This window comes from Notechis scutatus, chromosome 11 (assembly GCF_049901735.1).
Source record: "Notechis scutatus isolate UNSWTSFEM ecotype Mainland chromosome 11, rNotScu1.2, whole genome shotgun sequence".
NCBI lineage: Eukaryota > Metazoa > Chordata > Lepidosauria > Squamata > Elapidae > Notechis > Notechis scutatus.
The window spans coordinates 4,479,705-4,502,528 of record NC_142019.1 but is presented as its reverse complement, the minus strand read 5'-3'; the positions used below and the strand labels follow the sequence as shown (position 1 = coordinate 4,502,528).

The 22,824-nt window shown below is 45.1% G+C and overlaps 2 long non-coding RNA genes across 2 annotated transcripts in view; one reads left to right on the top strand and one right to left on the bottom strand.

Moving 5' to 3' along the window:
- Positions 1–22,824, top strand: part of LOC148129685 (uncharacterized) — a 68,676-nt gene that overhangs the window by 4,918 nt on the left and 40,934 nt on the right. The window lies entirely within an intron of this gene.
- On the bottom strand, positions 15,959–21,985 carry LOC148129686 (uncharacterized). The gene is made up of 3 exons (XR_015750749.1): positions 21,842–21,985; positions 21,563–21,764; positions 15,959–16,196 (listed from the first exon to the last, which is right to left on the bottom strand). It is a non-coding gene; the product is annotated as an uncharacterized LOC148129686 (long non-coding RNA).

Here is a 22,824-nt window from a genome sequence, read left to right as displayed (position 1 = left end):
CACACATTTGCAGAGAAAGGTGTAATGGTTAAGGCACCAGGTTAGAAACCAGGAGACTGTAAGTTCTAGTCCCGCCTTGGGCACGAAGCTAAGCTAGGTGACTTTAAGCCAATCGCTCACACTCAGCCCTAGGAAGAAGGCAATGGCAAACTCCTTTAGAAATCTTGCCCAAAAAAAACTATAGGGATTTTTCCGGGCTGTTGCCAGAAGTCAAAAACTGTCTTGAAGGTGCATGCAAACACACACACACACACAAACACACACACACACACACACACACTCTAGAAGAGAGAATTTCAACTCATGTCCATTTCATCCAGATCTTTTCATTCATCCCTTTTGTCTTTTTTTCAGCATCATATTTTTTTTCCTCAAAATGAAACGTTAATCTTACAGACATTTGAATATATTTTACTCTCAAATCTTTTCAAGTCGTTGTTTTTGATATGCATTTTGAGTCAAAAATATTATTCCAAAGCTTGAGAGTAGGCAAACATTTAATGATAACTGTATTTCAGTTCTTGTATTTGCCTAGAAACTGAAAATTTGGCTTGTTGACTTAAATATGCAGATTAAACCTGACTGTGAAGGATCCCTGAAGTGAAAAATTGATTTCAGATTGATTGGCAGAGCTCTGGATGTTTTGCAGTAGATTGGTAAACAATTCTGACTTCTAATAGCTATAGCAAACAAAAACATGTTTTTTTCACCCCAAATTATAATTGCTGAATTAAAAAAAGTGCAGTAACTAGTATTTTAAAATTTAATTGATTTGTTTATTTTTGTAGTAAGAATGAAGGATTGATGTTTGATTCAAAATCAATTTCAAGGTTTAGCGTTTTTTTTAATTCAAAGTTCATGCTTCTGCTGTTGGCTACAGTTGGGAAATCTTGCAATTCTAATAAAATGCAAAGAGAATAACATCAGCTTCAAGTCTGGCCATTCTTGTCTTAAGCTATATAGACATTAAAAAGTAAAAATAGCTCAAAATAAATCAGGAAGCCAGGGTTAGTCAATTTGAGGCCATTCAAATAAATGCTGCAAAAAATTATCTTCTCAAATAGTAGAATTGGAAAGGACTAAAAACAATCTAATCCAGCACTTTGCAATGGTCAGGAAAACCATTAAACTATCCTTTTATCTTTCTAAAAACCTCCAGAAGTGGAGAACTTATAACCTCTCTGGGGAGAATATTTCTCTGTTCTACAGATCTTACCATCAACGAATATCAGTTTTAAAAGTGCGGGGCCACAAACCAACGTAGATTGTAGTTGTAGGCTTCTTAATCTCCTTGTCTCCTTTCTCACACAGTCCTCCTCCTCCTCCTCCTCCTCCTCCTCCTCCTCCTCCTTCTTTCCTCTTCTCCTCCTCCTCATCTTCTTCTTCATCATCTTCATCTTCTCTCTCTCTCTCTCTCTCTCACACACACACACACACACACACACACACACGCACAGACAAGGGGGGGGAACCTTATGCAGAAAAATTAGGACAAATAACCTTGCACTCTTTAGACTTGATTGTTTCCCTTTTATCAATTTATTCTGCATACAGACACATTTTTCTAAGATGCTGATTAGTTTAGGCATTCAAACTGTATCCTCCACTACACCTGCTTCAGATCATTCTTCGTTCCCCGCCCCACAACCAACATCTCTTCCATCAGGTGTTTGTCACCGTCCTCTTTTTTTTTTCAGAGGGTTTATTTATAGCTGTTCCTCTTTCTTTAGCAAGGTTAGTGGTTCAGGTAGAAATTAAAAGCAGTAACATCTTTGGTGAACGAGAGAACGCATTACCCAAATTCTGCCTGCCTGCGCACAAGGGTTGAAGTTTGTCAAATGGCTTTCTGAGTAAAACATCCAAAGTTCAAGTTTCTGACATCTCCGATTAAAGCAGAAATGAGCAACCTGGATCATCCCACCATTGTTAGAATACACTTCCCATCATCCCCACTGTTGGTCTCCTACCATCGAAAATCCCTGCTGAACATTCAGAAGGACTAGAGGTGGCATGATTTCAGGGTTGCAATACTCAAAGGCTGCCACAAAGAAGGTCAGCCTGTTTTCCAAAGCACCAGAAGGCAGGATAAGAAACAACAGATGGAAACTAATCAAGGAGAGCAGCAACCTAGAATTAAGGAGAAACTTCCTAACAGTGCAATTAGCCATTTGTTCTGACCCAAACCTTATTCCAAGGAAACAAACATGAAACAGAGGTAACAGCAAAACCTTTTAATGATTCTTTATGAATTCCGTTCCTTCACGGTTAAAAGGCTGTTTCAAACTAACTGTCTCTGATAAGAAGCTAGCCTTGCCAAGGTGGTGCAAGGCTGCCAAGAACACTAGGTAAAATTACTAAGAAATATTTCAAACACAAAGAATATCCAAACACCAACCAAGATACCCCGAACGTCCACAAGGCTTGAGTGCAAAAACTTCTTTGCTTCCTGCAAAGAACTCTGGTTTCTCACCTGGCTTTTATCTCTTAAGGGAGGGGCCGTTATCTTGCAGCCTTACTCCCGAGTTTCCCATGCTGCTGCAGTTGCTCTTTCCTTCGAGCAGCCCACACGCCCTGGGCACAGGCTCCTCGGGGGCCTCTTCATCCCGGCTACCAGCCTCCACAATCTCCGAAGGCAACATTTCACTCCCTGATGGTCCTGGCCCCATCCCTGCATCCCACGCAGGCCCCTCATCTGAGTCCTCGCTCTCCGAGACCTCAGCCATCTGCACCTGCTGCCGATGAACCACAACACCAGTAGAACAACTTGCCTTCAGAAGTTGTGGATGCTCCATCACTGGAGGCTTTTAAGAAGAGACTGGACAGCCACTTGTCTGATATGTTCTAGGGACTCCTGCTTGATCAAGAGGTTGGACTAGATGACCTCCAAGGTCCGACTACTATTCTGTTCATATGACACTGGGTTGATTCTCCTTCATTGTGGTGAGGAGTTAATCATCCTGCTTTAATGTCAAGGCCAACAGTGAGAAGTTAAAACATTTCTCTCATAGAAAGAAAGAAACGCCTCAGCCAACCAATGAGCTCCGTTAGAGTTTTCCCAGGCCTGCTGGCTTGCTTGTTAGACCGGGACTGATTAGAAAAAAGTCTCATCTGTCTTACATATGTTGGGTTAATTTGAGTTAAAAGATGGTTGCACATGCAATAAACGTGGCTGTTTGTGAACATCAACTTGTGGGAATGAACCAAAGCTTGAATCTAAGGCAGCATCCAGACTCAGATACCCCCTGGAAGCCCACAAGCAGGGAATTAAGTCAGAATTCCCACTCCACCCCTTAGTTGCCTGAGCTGAGCATCTCTTTAATTTAAATTAGTTTTGCCAGTCTCGGTGCTCATTTCTACACCTTGGATATTCAGCAGGTTCTGACCAGGTCTGGAGAATCAGTAGCGGAAATGTTGAATAATTTGGAGAACCAGCCAATCCCACCTCTGATTGGCCCTGCCAACCCCATCTATCCTCTGCCTCCCATTGAGTTCCAGCTGATCGGCTGGGTCTTCTTTGGTTGCCCTGCACAGGAGAACGGAGCTGGAAAGCAGGTTAGTGGGGTGGGGAGGGAATGGGGATTTTGCAGTATCCTTCCCCTGCCACACCCACCAAGCCATGCCATGCCATGCCATGCCATGCCACGCCCACCACGCCACGCCCACAGAACTGGTAGTAAAGATCTTTGAATCCCACCACTGCGTTCCATGCTGTTTATCCATGTTCCCAACTCCTTTCTTGGTGCCTTCTCAGACTCCTGCCCTGCCAACCTTTAATATTTTGAGCCACGGTGGTGCAGTGGTTAGCGTGCAGTACTGCAGGCTACTTCTGCTGCCTGTTGGCTGCCTGCAATTTGGCAGTTTGAATCTCACCAAGCTGAAGGTTGACTCAGCCTTCCATCCTTCCAAGGTCAGTAAAACGAGGACCCAGATTGTTGGGGGCAAGAGGCTGACTCTGTAAACCACTTAGAGGGGGGCTGTAAAGCGGTATATAAGTCTGCTGTTGCTATTTTAAAAAATAATGGTGGTTGGGTGGGTTTTTTTGTTTTTTGTTTAGGATGGAAGAGAAAGTTGGCGGGCGTGCTTTAAAGCATGGCCATCAGCTTCATCTTGATTTCTGAGAATCCATTTGAACTCCAATTAACCTCGGAGCCATTTATAGAAATTAAAAATGATGGGTGACAATTCACTGGATATTTATTTGGAAGACTGCCCAAATGTGAAAGGCTGTGCCAGAAGGGAGGTTAAAGAAATGGCAGGTAGTATTCTGGCAAATTAGTATTTTATAACCGGCCATGTCCCACCTGTGGCCTTTCCCAAACAGTCAGGAATCAACTGACCCCCATGTCTACTTAAAAGAAGAATATGTTTATGCGTTGAGCAAGCGGTGGAGAAGGAACGAATTGGGGGAGTGGGGAATCAGTAATTCACAGGGATATTTTGGACCAAGCAACCTGATGAAAAGCTGGTAGAAGAACGGAGTCTTGATCTTCTTGGTGAATGAAGTCAATTAACGAAGTTTGGGAGCACCCAGAATCTGACACAGATCCAAGTCTACCAGTTTCTCAATGGTTAAAAGTTCAGTAAAATAGTCTCTGTTGTTTGGTCCGACCTTATATCCTAAAAACTCGGCATTAAAGAAGTGAGCTGTAGCTCAAAAAGCATGTGTCGTGAAAGATTTATTGCCGTCCTTAGCCAACCATTTAATAACATTTGTTAATTGGAAAAGGCTCTTTCTGACTTTTGGCTATCATAGACTTGCATGACTCTCTTCATACCATGTTTGTAATGCTCTGTCTGTCCATACATCGTCTGTCTGTCTGTCTATCATCTATCCGTATATATTTGTCTGTCTGTCTCTGTCTATCATCTATCCATCTCTCTCTCCCTACCTATCTACCTATCTGTCATCTATCCAAATCGATCTATCATCTATCCCTATCATCCATCCATCCATCCATCCATCCATCCATCCATCCATCCATCCATCCATCCATATCATCTATCATTTATCCCTATCATCTATCCATCCATCCATCCATCCATCCATCCATATCATGTATCATCTATCATTTATCCCTATCATCATCCATCCATCCATCCATCCATTCATCCATCCATCCATCCATCCATCCATCCATCCATCCATCCATTGTAAACAATTGCCCAGGCTTAGCTATTGCAAAAGCCAATTAAAATATCTTGTGTGTGTGTGTGTATGTATTGTTGTTGTTGTTGTTGTTGTTGTTGTTGTTGTTTTACTCCATATCTGAGTAGCCAGTTTGTGGAGTTACATTCCAGAAATGAGGCAGGCCTCAGAGAAAGCTAAATTGGATTGCCTGGATTGAATTCAATTTTCCATTTGAATTTAATTATGATTAAATATGGTGGATCTGATTACTCTCCCTCAAGGTAAAGCTTACCATTTGAAAGCACACCGTGGGCCCACTCAGGTCGGGCACTTTTGATTCACAGCTCTTCCCATGTAGGTCCACAGGTTATTGCTAACTCCTACTACTACTATTCAAATAGCTGGAGTTAAATCAGCAAGCTTCAGAGGTGGATTTCTAAATGAGGGTTCAGGGCTTGGCAACTTGGTAAGAGAGAGAGAAGGGAGGGGGAGAGAGGGAGGGGATAGAGGAAAGAGAGGGAGAGAGAAGGAGGGAAAGGGAGAGGGAAAGGGAGGGAAGGAGGGAGGTAGAGGGAAAGAAAGAGAGGGGAGAGGGAAAGGGAGAGAGGAGGGAGAGAGAGGGAAAGGGAGGGAGGGAGAGGGAAAGGGAGAAAGAGGGAGGGATGGAGAGGGAAAGGGAGAGAGAGGGAAAGGGAGGGAGAGAGAGGGAAAGGGAGAGACAGGGAGGGAAAGAGGGAGGGATGGAGAGGAAAAGGGAGGGGGGGGAGGGGAGAGGGGAAAGGGAAGGAGTGAGCATGATGGAGGGAGAGAGGAAGGGAGAGAGAAGGAGGGACAGAGAGGGAAAGGGAGGGAGGGAGAGGGAAAGGGAGAGAAGGAAGGAGAGAGAGGGAAAGGGAGGGAGGGAGAGGGAAAGGAGGGACAGAGGATGGAGAGAGGGAGGGAGGGGAAAGGGAGAGAGAGGGAGGGGAGAGAGGGAAAGGGAAGGAGTGAGCGTGATGGAGGGAGTGAGGAAGGGAGAGAGAAGGAGGGAGAGAGATTCTACCTCCCTCTCTCTGTTCTTGCTCCTCCTTATAGAAGAGAAGGAAGAGAACTGGGAGAGAGAGGAAAACACAACAGCCAGAGGGCGAACAACAAGGGTTTCTTATGCCCGTGAAGCCCTCAGAGGTTCTCGTGTGTTCTTAGCCCAGACAGCACTGCTACTATATTCCCTGTCTAATGTCTGGGTTCAATTGGTATCCAAAAAAAAAAAAAAGAGCCCATTTTATTTTATTTTTCATGTTCTGCAGGGGACACTTTAGAGGGAGGGGGCAACTACTCCTGGGTTCCTCCTCCCTCTCCGTGGCCCCCTTGGGGGAAACCGCTCTTGATTGGAAGCTATTTTCATAAGCAGAGCATTTTCAGTGGGGGGGAGAGGGAGGGAGAGAGAAAGGGAGAAGGAGGGAGGTTGCTGATGGGGTGAGTGAACCACAATTCCCAAGGTTGTAGCCAAGTTTAAAATAGCTTCTGCTGTTGTGAAAAGGCTTGATTGCTGTGGGAGGGCTGTGTCGATGCCTGGGTTAGGGTGGCTGAGATATTCCTGCTCATGTTGTCTAAACCAGGGGTGTCCGACCTTGGTAACGTTAAGCCTGGAGGACTTCAACTCCCAGAATTCCCCAGCCAGCTTTGCTGGCTGGGGAATTCTGGGAGTTGAAGTCCTCCAGGCTTAACGTTACCAAGGTCGGACACCCCTGGTCTAAATGGTCCCGGCCGTTTCCATGGATAGGTGTGAGCCTTTGAGACAGTGTTGACTTCTGGCAACTGCCTGAACAAACCCCTGCCCTTTTCTGGGTTGTGTTTTCAGAAGGGGTTCGCCCATTGCCTCCTGTTCTGACCCAGCTCCCCAAACACGACAAGCCCTCTGGAGAGGACTCAAAGATTCCTTTAATTAGGAGCGTCGGCAGCCCCGGCGGAAAACTTCTCTCTCACCGCAAGCTAACAAGGGAGGGAGGGAGGGAGATGAATAGTTGTCTGACACTCTATTCATCTCCCCCCCCCCCCGCCACCTTTTATTCCCAGAGCTAGGATGGAGTTCGCTAGCAGCAGTGACTCTTCTATCCCAAGGTCCGGCCCATAGATTTCCACAGCTCTCCTCTCCTCTGCCTTCTGTGCATCCGTGTGTCGGGCACTGGACTCAGCTGTTCCTTCTGTTTTTCATCATCCACCTCCAGACCTGGGGGCTGTTGACTCTCCATCTAAGGGTTGATAGGTAGCCTCTATTTCTCTCTCTGCCAGCTCCATTCCCTCTTCTCAGGTTGCTCGATGCTGACCCTGACTCCACTCCTCCTCCTCCTCCTCCTCCTCCTCCTCCTCCTCTTCCTCCTCCTCTGCTTTGGTGCTGGAGGAGCACGCGGCTGACAGGCCACACTTCCTTCCTAAGGATGACTAGTCACCCAGCTAACTGCATGCCTAAGGCAGGACTAGAACTCCCAGCTTCCCAGTTTACTACTTTATCCACCTTAACCACTACACCAAACTGGGTGTCCTTTTACTTCTCCCATCTCCACCCACAACAATGGCCTTTCAGTTAAAGCCTCCCTGAAGTCCAGATCAGTTCTTGACGGTTGTACAAGCAGGTTAGCATACAGGTAGTCCTTGTGTTACGACCACAACGGAGCCCCAAATGTATGTGGCTAAGTGAAACATTCAAGGGGACGCGGTGGCTCAGTGGCTAAGATGCTAAGCTTGTCAATCAGAAAGATCAGCAGTTTGGCGGTTCGAATCCCTAGTGCTGTGTAATGGAGGGAGCTCCTGTTCCTTGTCCCAGCTTCTGCCAACCTAGAAGTTCGAAAGCATGTAAAAAATGCAAGTAGAAAAATAGAGACCACTTTGGTGGGAAGGTCACAGTGTTCCGTGCACCTTTGGCGTTTAGTCATGCCAGTCACATGACCACGGAGACATCTTCGGACGGCGCTGGCTCTTTTGCTTTGTAACAGAGATGAGCACCGTCCCCTTGAGCTGGAAACGACTAGCACACATGTGCGAAGGGAACCTTTACCTTAAGTGAAACATTGGTTAGGTGAATTTGGGTCCACTGACTGACCACAAATACTTCCTTATTATCGCCAAGGAAAGTATGCTAACATGCCCATACAACCAACTGAACTGGGCTGGAGGCAGACTTTAACTGAAGGGTATTATTATGGGTGGAAATGACCAAAGTAAAAGGACACCCAGTTCGGTGGGGTAGGGAAAAAGACCCAAGAAAATCCAGTTGCCTTTTGGAAAAATCACCTTTGTGATAACCATGACCTCGATGATTGAGAATCTCCAATAGACATTCTCCAAGATCAGATCTGATCCTATTTAGCTTTTTACAAAGTCAGATAGGAATTGATTTGAAGTGTGTATATGTGTGGGGGGAGGGGCAGTGGGGAGATTGAAAATTTTTTACTACCGGTTTTGTGGGTGTGGGCATCACGTGGCTTGGTGGATGTGGCTTGGTGGCCATGGCAGGGGAAGGTGCAAAATCCCCATTCCCTCCCCACCCCACTAACCTGATTTCCAGCTCCGTTCTCCTGTGCAGGGCAGCCAAAGGAGACCCAGCCGATCAGCTGGAACTCAATGGGAGGCGGAGAATAGATGGGGGCGGGGCCAGTCAGAGGTGGTATTGCCGGTTGCCCGAACTACTCAAAATTTCCACTACCGGTTCTCCAGAACTGGCCAGAACCTGTTGAATACCACCTCTGGTGGTGGTGGGGATGCATTTGAGTCAGTCTAGATTCCTAGCACTTGCCTGGATGGGTCCCTGCACTTTTCTTGGCAAATGTTTTCAGAAGAAGTTTGCCTGCTTCTTCCTAGGGTGGGGAGAGAAAGGGAGAGAAAGAGAGAAAGGGAGGGAGGGAGGATGGGAGGGAGAGAAAGGGGGAGAGAGAGAGAGAGAGAAAAGGAGAGAGAGAGAGAGAGAAAGGGAGAGAGAGAGAGAAAGGGAGAGAGAGAGAGAGAGTCAGGCTCACGGTCACCCAAGTGGCTTCATACCCAAGGCAGGACTAGAATCCATAATCTTCTGGTTCCTCTCCGCATCTTTCAACCGCTACACCACGCTGGCTGCTAATTGACCCGTGGCAGAGACTAAATATGCTAGCTGGAGTCAGTTTGGCCATTACTCCAAAAAGTGTAATTGGCTCTGTGAGGATCAGGAGAGAAGGAAGAGGTTTAGTCAGAAATGTGGCAAGAAAACTGAAAGCTTTGGAGTCAGCAACAATCTTTCGCATTTTGTTGCAAGATGCTAATAATTTCAATATGTTGTAAAGATACTTTCCTGGGTTTCATCTTCTTTCGACGGGTAAGAAGCTGGATTATACTATATTTGGGTTTTGGTCTCCCAAAAAAAAATGCCCTGAGCTACCCTTTATAGCAAATTGAACTTAAATCCTTATTGGCAACTTTCTGATGGGCTATAGTTAAAATTTGTCTACCTTGAGCCATCCAGATCTGCTGGAAAATACAGCAGGATTTCCGTCTGGATGATTTTTCCAGGCTGCGTATGAAGAGGGCCAATTAGTAAAATCAAAACCTCCTTCCACTGCTCCTTCAATGTTCCCATCGCAGTTGTGAAATAGAACTTATTGCCCGGCTGAAATTAGTTTCAGTCAGTCCATCAAAAGGGGTTACATCCACTTGCTTTCTAAATGGATATGCTGCATGTTTTAAGAAACATTTGAACTACTTCTGCTCTATTGATTTTGTGTCATTAGTTTGAAAAAACAACAACAGAAAAACAAGAGATGATCTGTGCATTAACCAAAGTTCTGGCATTTGAAGGAATGAAAGGTCCTTGGTGCTCTTGAACTTGCTTGTTTCTTGCAGATGTTTTGTTACCCAAACTAGGTTACATCCTCAGTGCCAATCCTTCTAGCACTGACGATGTTACCTAGTTAGGTAATGAAATGTCTGCAAGAAAACAAGGGAGCTCAGAGAGCACCAAGGTCCCCTCATGTCAATCCCGAGCTGCAATATTCTCCTTCAGAAGAAATGAAGTTTTGGATTAAAAATTACGTAGATGTGGCTTCAGGAAGCTTGTGTTAGCCTCCACTAATTAGAGCAGACCAGGAGATCACTTGAAGGTTAAAATTACTTTTATTGAAACTGGCTGTCCTTATAATAATCTATAATCTCCATTAAGATAATCTCCCTACAGTTTGACAATAGAACAACTTTGGAAAGGATAACCCAGAGGTGGTATTCAGCAGGTTCTGACCAGTTCTTGGAGAATCAGTAGCAGAAATTTTGAGTAGTTCGGAGAACCGGAAAATCCCACTTCTGACTGGCCCTGCCCCCATCTATTTTCTGCCTCCCGAGTCCCAGCTGATTGGCTGGGTCTTCTTTAGTTGCCCTGCACAGGAGAACGGAGCTGGAAGGCAGGTTAGTGGGGTGGGAATGGGATTTTGCAGTAACCTTTCCCTGCCACGCCCACCAAGCCACACCCACCAAGCCACGCTCACATAACCGGTAGTAATTGAATCCCACCACTGGGATAACCCTTCGTTATAGTGGATACCGATAGTAAACAGCATATAAGACCAGGTGTTCTACAATGGCTTTCCCTAAATGATTCCTTCGTTATGTTGGACTTCAGCTCCAATGATTCTCTAGCTACCCTAGAGCCATGCTGACAATGGTAAATAAACACAGAATAAATATACTTAAAAATGACTTTGCAAGGGTTAATCGTTCTGTGGCATTTGGGAGGGGGGAGAGTGGAGAGGCCCAATCCAGTTGAGAAGGTTGTATGATGTCTTTTTCCTGTCTTTGTCATCCCTCAAATGTTTTATTTAGCTGGGGGAAGGTATTTCCTGAACGTAATTTATCTTTAAAATGAAAGGTCAGCATAGATTCATTGAAAATACAGTAATGGAGAGAGACAGGGTTTCTCTCTCTCTCTCTCTCTCTCTCTCTCTTGCCTAATCTTCCAGTGCTGCTGTATGTGTTGAAGGAACAGTTCACTGTTTTACTGGATAATTGCTGGAAATGAACAGGAGCTTGGAACAAAAGTACCGGGAAGTGTACGATAAAAAAAATAAAGTACAGAGATATACCAGTAGAGGGCGTACAGCCCTCATTAACTAAATGAAGAAAACACATTAATAAATTGGTATATGGACACAGGTAAATTACTACTTCTGGTGCTGTTGGGTTAACTACTGTTGCACTGCAGTTATTAGTTTCAGGTAACGTGAAATAGAGCCTTCCCATTACAGTAGCATGTTGGAATGGTCATAAAACGGATCGGTCACGTGACTGACCTGATTTTATAACCTTTTTTTGTGGCTGCCGTTAAGCGGATGTGGTGGTTGTTAAGCAAATATCCTGGTCATAAAGCAAATATCCCAGGCATCAAATCAAATGCCTTTAACCCTTAAGTGAAGCGATGGTTCTCTATGGGAGTGGTTTTGGGGAAAACCAGAAGCGCAATTTTGGGCAGAATCATCATAAAACATGGTCACATGCAGTGGTGGTATTCTACTGGTTCGGCCTGGTTCAAACAAACCGGTAGCGCCAACGATCAGCTGCTGGGCCCTCTATACTGCCCTTTATTTCCTGCTTTTCGACCTCAGTTGCTTCGTGCGTCAGCTCTTTGACCCACAGGGCTTGCCGCAGAAGGTGAGTTTAAAACGATGCACCGGCGCAAAGCATGCGTTTGGTGCGCACACTCACACTGAACCGTTAGGAAAAACTTTTTGAAACCCACCATGGTCACATGCCTGCAGGATTTTGCAAACAGGGCCAGTGTCAGCTTTGGAAGCCATATTGAGACCAGATGCTCCCACGCTGCCACATTTTCAACCTGGGAAAGTGGGAGGGTGGAAGTTCTTGGAGTGTATGTCGTTAGACAAAATAACATTCTTTTTGTATTTCAAGGTCATGCTACTGTGCCCATATATGAGGGGAGGTCTTCAGCTGGGGCGAATGATGATTGGGGCATGTGATGTGATGATGGGTGTAGGAGGATGGATTTGTAGTTTTGATTATTGCAAGGAAGCCCAGAATTTTCAGATTCAGGATTCCCCCAGTCATGCCAGTTACTATCCAAATAAAAGAGAACTTTTGGCGTGATGTCTGTCTCGGAGTTATTGGTTGGAATGGAGGGTTGCTGAAATGCTGACAGCCAGAAGTTTGATGGTTTCACTTTGCAGAAAGAAACTGTCAGAATTTCAAATCCAGGTCGTTATTGGGTCAACTTGTCAGTGGAGGACTACCTGGAGAGCCTAAAAGAAGGGGGAGTTTTCCCACCCGATTAGAGCACCTTGGGTCCAAAACAGGCTGTGCTACCCAATAAACCCGCCTCACGCTCCTTCAGCTGTTTTTGGGTGTTTGTGCCAACTGCGTTGCATTTGACCATTCTGAAAAAAACCCATCATCTTTGGTCAGACTAGTTTGCCCGGTTATTTATTTAGTTATTTATCCAGCCTATAGCGATGTTACATTAGCTGGGAGACTACAACGCTCAGGCAGGTAGGTTGGCTGCCTGTTTGCTAGTCCTGTTTTTGTTCACGCTTTCCAAGGTACACCATCATGGGTGAGCTCACTCTGCACCCCTCCTGGCCATCAAGAGGGCTTAGATACCACACAATGGTCTATCCAGGCATCTTCTGAGGAGCCTCACCATTGGTCCCTGTAGACCAGGGGTCTCCAAACTTGGCCACTTTAAGACTTGTGGACGTCAACTCCCAGAATTCTCCAGCCAGCTATGCTGGGAGTTGAAGTCCACAAGTCTTAAAGTGGCCAAGTTTGGGGACCTCTGATGTAGACCACGGGTGTCAAAACCAATTTCATTGAGGGTCGCATCAGGGTTGTGTTTGACCTCGGGGGTCCGTGGTGGGCGTGGCCAGCTTGACATAACTTGTGTCGGGGGCGCCTGTGGTGGCCTGAGCGCTCTGCCAGCGAAAATGGGCTTCCGAGCTCTGTTTCCAGCTGCGACAGCCTCCTGCAACCCTCTGGCAGAAAAACGAGCTCGGGAGGGCTATGCATTAAGGTGACCCAACCGTCCTCCTTTAGGGAAGACAGTCCTTCTTTTGTAAGTTCTGTCCTCCCTCGTGTCCTCCTACATGTCCTCCTTTTTGATATTTGAAGACTAATCTGTAAATCTCCATATTTGATCGATGCCAAGCAGATCTGTTGTGTATGATGTGACGTATTTATATTTGACATGACGATTCGTCAAGGCTCGGTACAGTGTGGCGAGACACAATTATGAGACGCATGCACTCCACACAGGAGAATTGTTTTGAGAGAATGTGCCATGCGCAAGTGGTTTTGGTTTTTTTTCTTCAATTTATATGTATCCCCCTTTTCATTGTAAAAAAGTTGGTCACCTTACCATCAGGGGTGGGATTCTACCAGTTCGCACCTATTCGCTAGAACTGGTTGTTAACATTCTAAGTAGTTCGGAGAACTGGTTGTTAGAAGAAATTACTGGCCTAATCCTGTAAGGAAGGCAGGAAGGAAACATTCTGGTGTTGCTGACAGAAACTGCCTCTCTGTTAACCCTTATTACATTCTTGGCAGGACTAGACTTCCTGTCTCAGGAACATCTCTGGAGTTTTTTTCTGATACTTTACTTGTGTGGAGTGACCATTTAAAGTTACAATGGCACTGAAAAAAGTGACTTATGACCATTTTTCACATTTATGACTGTTGCAGCATCCCCATAGTCATGAGAAGCCAGGCAAGGAGATGCGTGCCTCGATGTGAGTGATATTGAGTTGGCCACACCCAGACAGTAACATGACCACCAAGCCACGCCCACCCAGTCACATGACCACCAAGCCACACCCACCACCTAAGCCATGCCCACAGAACTGGTTGTTAAAAATTTGAATCCCACCCCTGCTTACCATGCATGCCCTCCCCGAGCTGTTTTCACGGGCAGAGGCACTGTGGGCCAGTCCTTTGCTGTTTCCAGAGCAGCCTTGTGAGCCAGATCTGGCCCCCGTTTGACCCCCTTGCTGTGGACTGTTCTTGCCAACAATGACCTGATCTACACAGAAGCCTATGTTTCTTCAACAAACTATAATTGCAATGATCTGGTTGGCGTGAACCCATCTTTTGCAGCTCTTGCTTGACAAACCTTTGTTTAGCACAAGGAGTGGGTTCAGCTACAGTTTGACAACAGGGCACCTCGCTCACCTGGGGATTATTATTATTCTTTTCAGTCGTAAATGGAGATGCCAAGCGTGAAATCTTTTTTTTTTTTTTTTTTTGGTCCAATTCACAAGTTCTTCCCAAATTGTCAGGTTGCTCCTTACTCAATTGCGTTTGCCGTTTGAGATAAAATCAGGAAGAGCTGCTGCATAAGCAGATCTGTGAAAGCTCCAAAGGAACAAAAATCTTACTGGGGATTACCAGTTTAAATATCTTTGTTAGTCACGTATGATCTAAATGGGGAAAAATGATACTTATGTGTGAGTTTCTCTGCGTATGTACAGTGGGGCGGTGCAGGCTTTGAACATGAATCAGAAAAAGGCATCAGCCTGACACAAAGCACAGAGCGCTGGTACGAATTCAAACAGCCAAAAGTGTTTCCACACCAATCTTTTTTTTTTTTTAAAGGCTGCTGCTTTAAGGAGTGGATGCTATAAAACAACCCTTAAAGCAGCAATGGCTTCTTTCATAAATTGCAGAGCGCTGGTCTACCTGGGTAAGGGCTGAACTGAAGCACTTTTTCAGATCTTTGCGATTTATGTTCAGCCCTAAAATTTATTTTATGTGATAAATGGAAGGTGATTGTTGCTTACCAGAGGATGAAAACAGCCAGGCAGGGCTATTTATATAAGCCTGTGAAAATCAGCACTGCTTGCTGTCGACTTAATAGTCTTAAGAGAATGTCATCTTATAAGAACAGTGGTCACCAACTGGTGGTCGGTGGACCACTGATGGTCTGCAAAAAAAATTTGGGTGGTCCACAGAAAAATTATTTGCATTTTTTTATATTGCACTAAATCAAGGGTCCTCAAACTATGGCCCCTGGGCCGGATACGTAAAAGGAACGTTTATGTTTCTGCACAGAGTCTCCCCTTTCGGGGTCTTTTCGTGCAGGTCGGAGAGGGGCAGGAATTCCAACTTGGGGTTTGCTTCAGCCTCTTGGTGCGGGGCTTTGGGCAAAGGCTGGAGGGAAGGGCCGCTGGTGGCGAAGAGCTGGAGGGCCTCGTTCCAATGGCCTGGAACTGGCTGACCAGCCCGCTGAGCCTCCAGGTGCCGGTACCTGGCCTTGCACTCCTGCAGGTCTTCCCTCTGCTTGGAAAGCCTATGTAGAGGCCAACGAGGCATCCCTTGACGTAAGTGACATTGAGTTGGCCACACCCACCCAGTCACATGACCATCTAGCCACACCCAACCAGCCAGTCATTAGGCAGATCATATTAGTGGTCTGTGGGATTTAAAATTATTAATTTAGTGGTCCCTGTGGTCTAAAAGATTGGTGACCCCTGTTCTAGAAAACACTTGACTCCTGCCTCAACAATGCATTGCACAGGCTTAGCACCATCACATTTGGGCTGCAAAAATCCACCTGACCACTAGATGGCAGCCACGTTTGGTCTATCTATCATTTCTGCTGCCTTCTGAGGTTCTCTGGATGTTTGCTATCCAGATTTGGTAAGTCTATTTTGTAGTCCCATCGTTACATCTTCTCTGCCTCCAGGACTTTATAATGATCACCTTAGTTATCATTTTTAGAAGGTTCAAAAGCTTGATTTGATTGAAGGCTAGAAGTCGTCATAAATATGAACCAGTTGCCAAGCATCCAAATGTTGATCACTTGATCGTGATCAAGTGTAAAAGTTGCATTTAGTTGTATCTGAACATTTATTTGCAAGCATAGGTTTTAGCCAAATACATTCAAAATTACTGCAATTGTATCTGTTCAATACATCTGCTCCAATATTAACAGCTCTGTTTGTAAAGATATGCTTTGGTATCTTCCTTGCAGCTGTTGCAAATAATGCATCTTCGCTTATAATCTAGTATCTGATCATGACGATAATTAAACAATGCGTAGCTTCGTACAAAGTGCCAACCGATTCATTGGCGCCTATTGGAAATGGAGAACAAAAGGAAACAAGAGAGATGGGTTATATTGTTTGTGCTGCTGCAATTCAGTTTTTCCTGTTGGCAAGTAGGGAGGTCACACTTCAGGAAGTCCTGAAAGGGAATCACCATAAGAGCTTGAAAACCAGGAAGTGAGTGAGTAAGTGTGAGAGTGAGAGAGAGAGAGAAAGAAAAAAAGCAAGCCCCAGGAAAAAACAGTGATGCTATGGACACATGTCAGAGTCTAATGAAACCAGAGGCTTCTTCAAGGGGGAAAGTGCATTTAAATTGGATTAGATCATCTCGGGGGGAAAAGAAGAATGCAAGGAGAAGCATGCTAAGGCTCCAGCTTAAGTTACATGTCTGACATTAGCCAGGCTGTCTTGGGAGTATGTGGTGCATGATGGTGGCAGATGTGCATTGTTCACGCTGTCCCGTTCACCTCTAAAACCAAAGTGGACTTCTTACTTTCACTGCACAGGAACACACAGAAGATGGACACTGATCTGGCCTGCAAACATCATATGGCTTAGCCTTTTGGTTAAATCTAATGGTTAAAGACACTGAGCTTGTAAGCTAGAAAGCTGACAGGCCAGGTTCGAGACCCAAGCATCAGATGACAGGGTGAGCTCCCGTTCATTGCCTCAACTCCTGCCCAGCTAGCAATTCAAAAGCATGCAAATGCGAGTAGATTAATAGGTACCACAGAAAAGTAACAGCTCCATGTGCCTTTGGTGTATCGCCATGCTGGTGACATGACCACAGAGAATGTCTTTGGACAAGGCTGGCTCCCCTGGCCAAGAAACGGAGGTGAACACCATGCCCTAGAGTCAGTCATGACTGGACAGGGAAACCTTTACCTTTTACCTCATCCAGTGAAGCTGGGAAGTATTGCAACAAAATCTTGAAAGTTGGTCAAAGCCCTGCTCTACTTCGATTGATACCTAATGCAGCCAAGGCAGGATTGCTTTTTTCTCGTGTGTTCTACTTTTCCAGGACCTAAGATCTGCCTGATTCTCAATGGCTCTGGGCAGCTCACAACAGTCAAAGAAATTGCAATCAAATCAATAAACGATAAAGATACAAGATGGCAGGCATGATGAAGCGGGAGGTTTCCTTTTCTCTCACCAAGGCCTGAGTGAAGAGCCATATTTTCCCTTTTCTTCTTCTGTCATCTGGATCTTGTCAAGGAATCTTGTTGCCGGAGGCAGGTGCTACTTTAGAGAAGGTGCACTCTGGGGGTCTTGAATGTGCTCATCCCCAGATGTATCTTTCTACCCACCGTTTCCTGATGGTTGACTCACGATCCAATGGCTTTGAATCTTGTCTGTAGCTGCTTGCCCCTTCACGTTGCGTTTGCCTTCAACGCAGGCAGGTAGGTTGTCTCATGAATCAGCATGGTAGTTACGAGAGATGTTTCAGTCATGTGAAGATTAGGCGTGTCAGAGAAAGAGTCAAAGAATAAGTGAACTTTTTGTGAACTATAGTTTAGATTATTATTTTTCTTAGCCTGAATTACCTGGAATGATCTCTGCGAATTGTTGCTGTTTTGTCTGGCTGTCATGACACAGTTGGAACATTACACTAGAAGATCTTTTGTGTGAGTGTGAAAAGGGAGATAGATTCTAGCTTAGAGATAAAATGCATTGTTTGCACACTAAACATGGGCCTCGTTTGAATTTTTGAACTCGCCAATGTGACTCTATTAGATTCTGTCCAAGAATGAATCAGAAATTTGCTACCAATCAGAGGAATATTTGGTTAGATTATGTTTTACTGCTTAGTGAAAGAAGGTGGACATTTTTCGGTATCTGGGATCCCACCTCCAAGGCAATGACGACATCAGTGGCAAGGTGCAAGCAAGGGTGAATGTAGACTGGATGCCTTGGCGAGAACTCACTGGTGTGTTATGTGACAGATGAATGCTAACCCGTCTTAAATCTAAGATTTACAAAACAACCATCCGCCCTGTTGCACTGTATGGCACTGTATGCTGGGGAGCAACAACGGGCTGGAAGCTATCTCCATGCCATGCGAATGCTCCATTGGATATCAGGCATCTCCCTTCTTGACCACATCACAAATGACACCATTCGACAGTATTTTGGCATGGTACCAATTATAGAGAAGATGAGAGAAGGCCGACTCCGCTGGTATGGACGTCCAGAGAGCAGCACCTTCCACTGTGGGCAAGACTGCCTACCAGGGGTGGGATGCTACCAGTTCAGCCCAGTTCTATAGAACCGGTAGCTGCGTAGAGCAGCTGACACCAAACCGGTTCACTGCAAGAACCTTCTGGTCATTTGTTTGCCCCACTTGCCCACCTGGGCTCTTGGCTGTCCTTTATTTCCTGCTTTTTCAACCTCAGCTGCTTTGTGCAGCACCGCTGGGGTTGAAAAAAGCAGGAAAGAACAGGTTGTAACACCGGTTGAATCCCACCCCTGCTGCCTACCTAGTAGTAGTAGTTAATGGCCGGCAACCTCATGGGCACCCAAAACAGAGATGGCAAGACACCATCAACAAAGATATGCAAACCGTGGGCCTGCACCCTGGAGACGCAGCTGAGCGTGCAAAGTGGCATTCAATGATCCAAAAAACAGAAAAGCAAAAAGCAGAGGAGGAGGAGGAGGAGGAGGAGGAGGAGGAGGAGGAGGAGGAGGAGGAGGAGGAGGAGGAGGAGGAGGAGGAGGAGGAGGAGGAGGAGGAGAAGAAGAAGAAGAAGAAGAAGAAGAAGAAGAAGAAGAAGAAGAAGAAGAAGAAGAAGAAGAAGAAGAAGAAGAAGAAGAAGAAGAAGAAGAAGAAGAAGAAGAAGAAGTTTTATTGCTTAGTGTTCTTTTGATGTATTTGCATCACAATTCTGAGAGTCATCTTGATACCTGGAAAGCCACCAGGATTGAGATAGAGAAGTTATTTTCCAAGGATTTATTTTATTTTTTCTACTTTTTGATATAGCAGTCTAACCCCTCTCTCCTTCCCTCCCTCCATCCCTCCCTTCCTTCCCTGCATAAATAATTATCCTACCTGCTCAGTCCTATTCCCCCACAAACTGAGCCTGTCTTACCTGCTGAGAAATAAGATATGCATGTTTGTTTGAGACTTAATTTTTCCAATAAGCCAGGATTGTATCAGGCCTGTTGGTTTGTTTGGCTAAACCTTTCCGATAATTAAATTCTGGACAACATCCTGGATCGGAGAGACAGTTTATTATTCTGAAGCTGCAATGAGTAAGCTTTGACTTTGTTGTTATAATTTAAGTTCCAGGCTTTTATGATTCAGTCTGTTGCAACCAACGAAGCCTTGCTGAGAAATGACATCTCCATTACTTTAAAAATATAATGCTTTCTCCAAAGTTGTTGTCACTATAAATCTTCCCCATAACAGTCAGCCCTAACTACCCAAACCTCCTGTTTTGCTCTTCTCAGAATGGTCTCCTCTCCTTAAAGATAAATAAAGGAAACCAAAAACCCTTCTCCCTTCCCCCTCCTCAGTACAAACCATCTGCCTTTTAACCCCCAGACTACCCAAAGTTGACATCAACATTTATGCAATCTGTGCATTTCTCTCCATCTCCTTGCTTCCTAATCCCTTCCCTATATTTTTCTTCTGCTTTGGACTGGCTCTGATTAATATATTCTGGTAATTGTTATGAGTTCCAGGCTGAATGATGTCATCTTTTTTATAGATAACTGGGAAGTCTTAGGCCAGCCTCTTTCCTGTTGGGCTGTCTAGCTCAGCATCATTACCAGGTAACGTCTTCGAAGAGCATCAAAACCTCCTCAGCATCTTCTCCCCGGTGAGGTCCATGTGCTCAGCAAGAGAGGACAAGTTTTTCCATGCAGAAATGTGGAGGTTCAATCCCCACCATGGTTGGAAAATATTTAGCCTGAAATAGAACATGGAATTGTAGGACTGGAAAGGAACTTGGAGGTCTTCTAGTCCAACCCACTCTTAGGCAGGAAATCCTACACCACTTCAGACAAATGGTTGTCCAATCTCTTCTTAAAAACTTCCTGTGTTGGAGCATTTGCAACTTCTGGAGGCAAGTTGTTCCATGATTAATTGTTCTAACTAAATTCCTCCTTAGTTCTAGGTTGCTTCTCTCCTTGATTAGTTTCCACCCGTTGCTTCTTGTCCTACCCTCAGGTGCTTTGAAGAATAGCTTGGCTTCCTCTTGTTTGGGGAGGCCCTGAGATATTGAAAGACTGCTGTCATGTCTCCTCTAGTCCTTCCTTTCATCAGACTAGACATACCCAGTTCCAGCAACCATTCTTCACATGTTTTAGCCAGTGGTGGGATTCAATTTTTTTTTACTACCGGTTCTGTGGGTGTGGCTTGGTGGGTGTGGCAGGGGAAGCATACTGTAAAATCTCCAGTCAAAGGTGGTATTTGCCAGTTCTCCGAACAACTCAAAATTTCCGCTCCCGGTTCTCCAGAACTGGTCAGAACCTTCTGAATACCACCTCTGGTTTTAGCCTCTCATCATCTTTGCTGCTCTTCTTTGCACTCTTTCTAGAGTCTCAACCTCTTTTTTACATCGTGGTGACCGAAACTGGATCATATGTCAAAGGCTACCTGTGCACCATTCCGTTGTGTTCTCAGGTACTCAAGAGCTGTTTTTTTGAACATCTGGAAGGCCTCAAAATTCTCCCCTCCTGCTCCATTTTAACCTGGCTAGAAAGGACCTTGGAGGTCTTCCAGCCCACTCCCCTGCTCAGGGCAGGAATCCTGATGCCATCCTGCTCAAATGGTTGTCGAGTCTGTTCTTGAAAACCTCCAGTGATGGAGCAGTTCTCACTGTCAGGAAATTTCTCCTTAGTTCCAGGATGGATCTTTCCTTGGTACATTTCCATCTGTTCCTTCTCATCCTGCTTTGGAGGAGGCATCTTGGAGCTCTGCTAAGTTATCACATGGCATATTTTTTTATTATTTCATATTTTTGTTTTGTTCCATTACGTTTTGTTTTCTACCCATCTCATAGCAAGTGATTCTGGGTGGGACTTTGCAATGGAACCGTTTCTTTCACTATGATCAAGATCAGTGGTGGAATTCAATTTTGTTTTACTACCGGTTCTGTGGGCGTGGCTTGGTGGGCGTGGCAGGGGAAGGATACTGCAAAATCTCCAATCAGAGGCGGGATTTGCCGGTTCTCCGAACTACTCAAAATTTCTGCTACCGGTTCTCCAGAACTGGTCAGAACCTGCTGAAGACCAACTCTGATCAAGATAGCGAGGCAATGGTATGGAGGGCTACCATAGCAATAGCAGTAGCACTTAGACTTATATACCACTTCACAGTGCTTTACAACCTTCTCTAAGTGGTTTACAAAGTCAGCCTGTTGCCCCCAACAATTTGGCTTCTCATTTTACCCACCTTGGACGGATGGAAAGCTGAGTCAACTTTGAGTTGGTTGGGATCAAACTGCTGGCAGTTGGCAGAATTAGCCTGCAATACTGCATTCCAACCACTGCGCCACCAGGGCTCCTGCTACGAGGCAGATCCAACTGCCTCTCTTCCCAAGTGCTGATTTTCCTACTTCGTTCCTCCCAGCCTACTGAGACAAATAACTGCAGATCTGCAGAATGAAAAGAATGCTTCAGGGTTAGACAAAATCACCACCTCTGGCATCTGCCACCTGTGTTGGCTTCCTACCTTGATCCATCAGTAGGAATGTCTTCATTCTGACTGTCATTCAGCTTCTCAGGGATAAAAAAAACAAAAATCCTTGATTCACTCTTATTCTTTTCAAATGGAGCTCGGAGCTTTTGAGGCAGGGCTGCCAAACTTTAGGGAAGTGGCCTCTTGCCAGGTAAGCTGCAACTCTTTGATCTTTCTACTGTGACAGGTGACGGTTCTCTGGGATTTCCAGCTGGGACTTTTCCCAACCTTTGCTGCCTTCACAATGAAAAGCATCTGTTTTCTATGCCAAAAATCCTAAAATGGCATAATAAATAAATAAATCCTGGCCTGACACTCTATAGACAGCTTCTATTCCACACATCGCATTAAACTATTGCTTGTTTAATAACAGCTTATTGAATTAATCACAATTATCTGGGTTTGCACAGCACGTCAAGCTGCAAATCATGGCTTCCTAACTATAATTGATTAATAGATGGCAGGAAAGCAAACCACATTATAACAGAATAAAAGAGTTGGAAGGGACCTTGGACGTCTTCTAGTCCAACCCCTTGCTCAAACAGAAGATCCTATACCAGGGGTGGGAAACTATGGCCTTTTAATGACCTTTTGTGGATTTCAACTCCCAGAGTTGGTCCATCTCTTGCTCCATGATCCATCCATGATCCATACAACGGTCAATGGTTATGCTGGCTCAGGAATTCTGGGAGTTGAAGTCCACAAGTCATAAACGAGCCAAAGTTGAATTCTGGGAGTTGAAGTCCACAAATCCATAAAGGGGCCATAGTTCCCCACCTCTCCGGTCCTATAATCATTGACTGTTGTATGGATCATGGAGCAAGAGATGGACCCTATGACTGGAGTTCATAGAACAACAAAAAAAAGGATGGCACAGAAGCAACCATAGAAAGCTTTCGTCCACTTTTAATTCCAGAGACATCTCTGTGCCCACAAAATGAAAAGCATTTCCCAACCAAGCCAAAATGCTTTGTAAA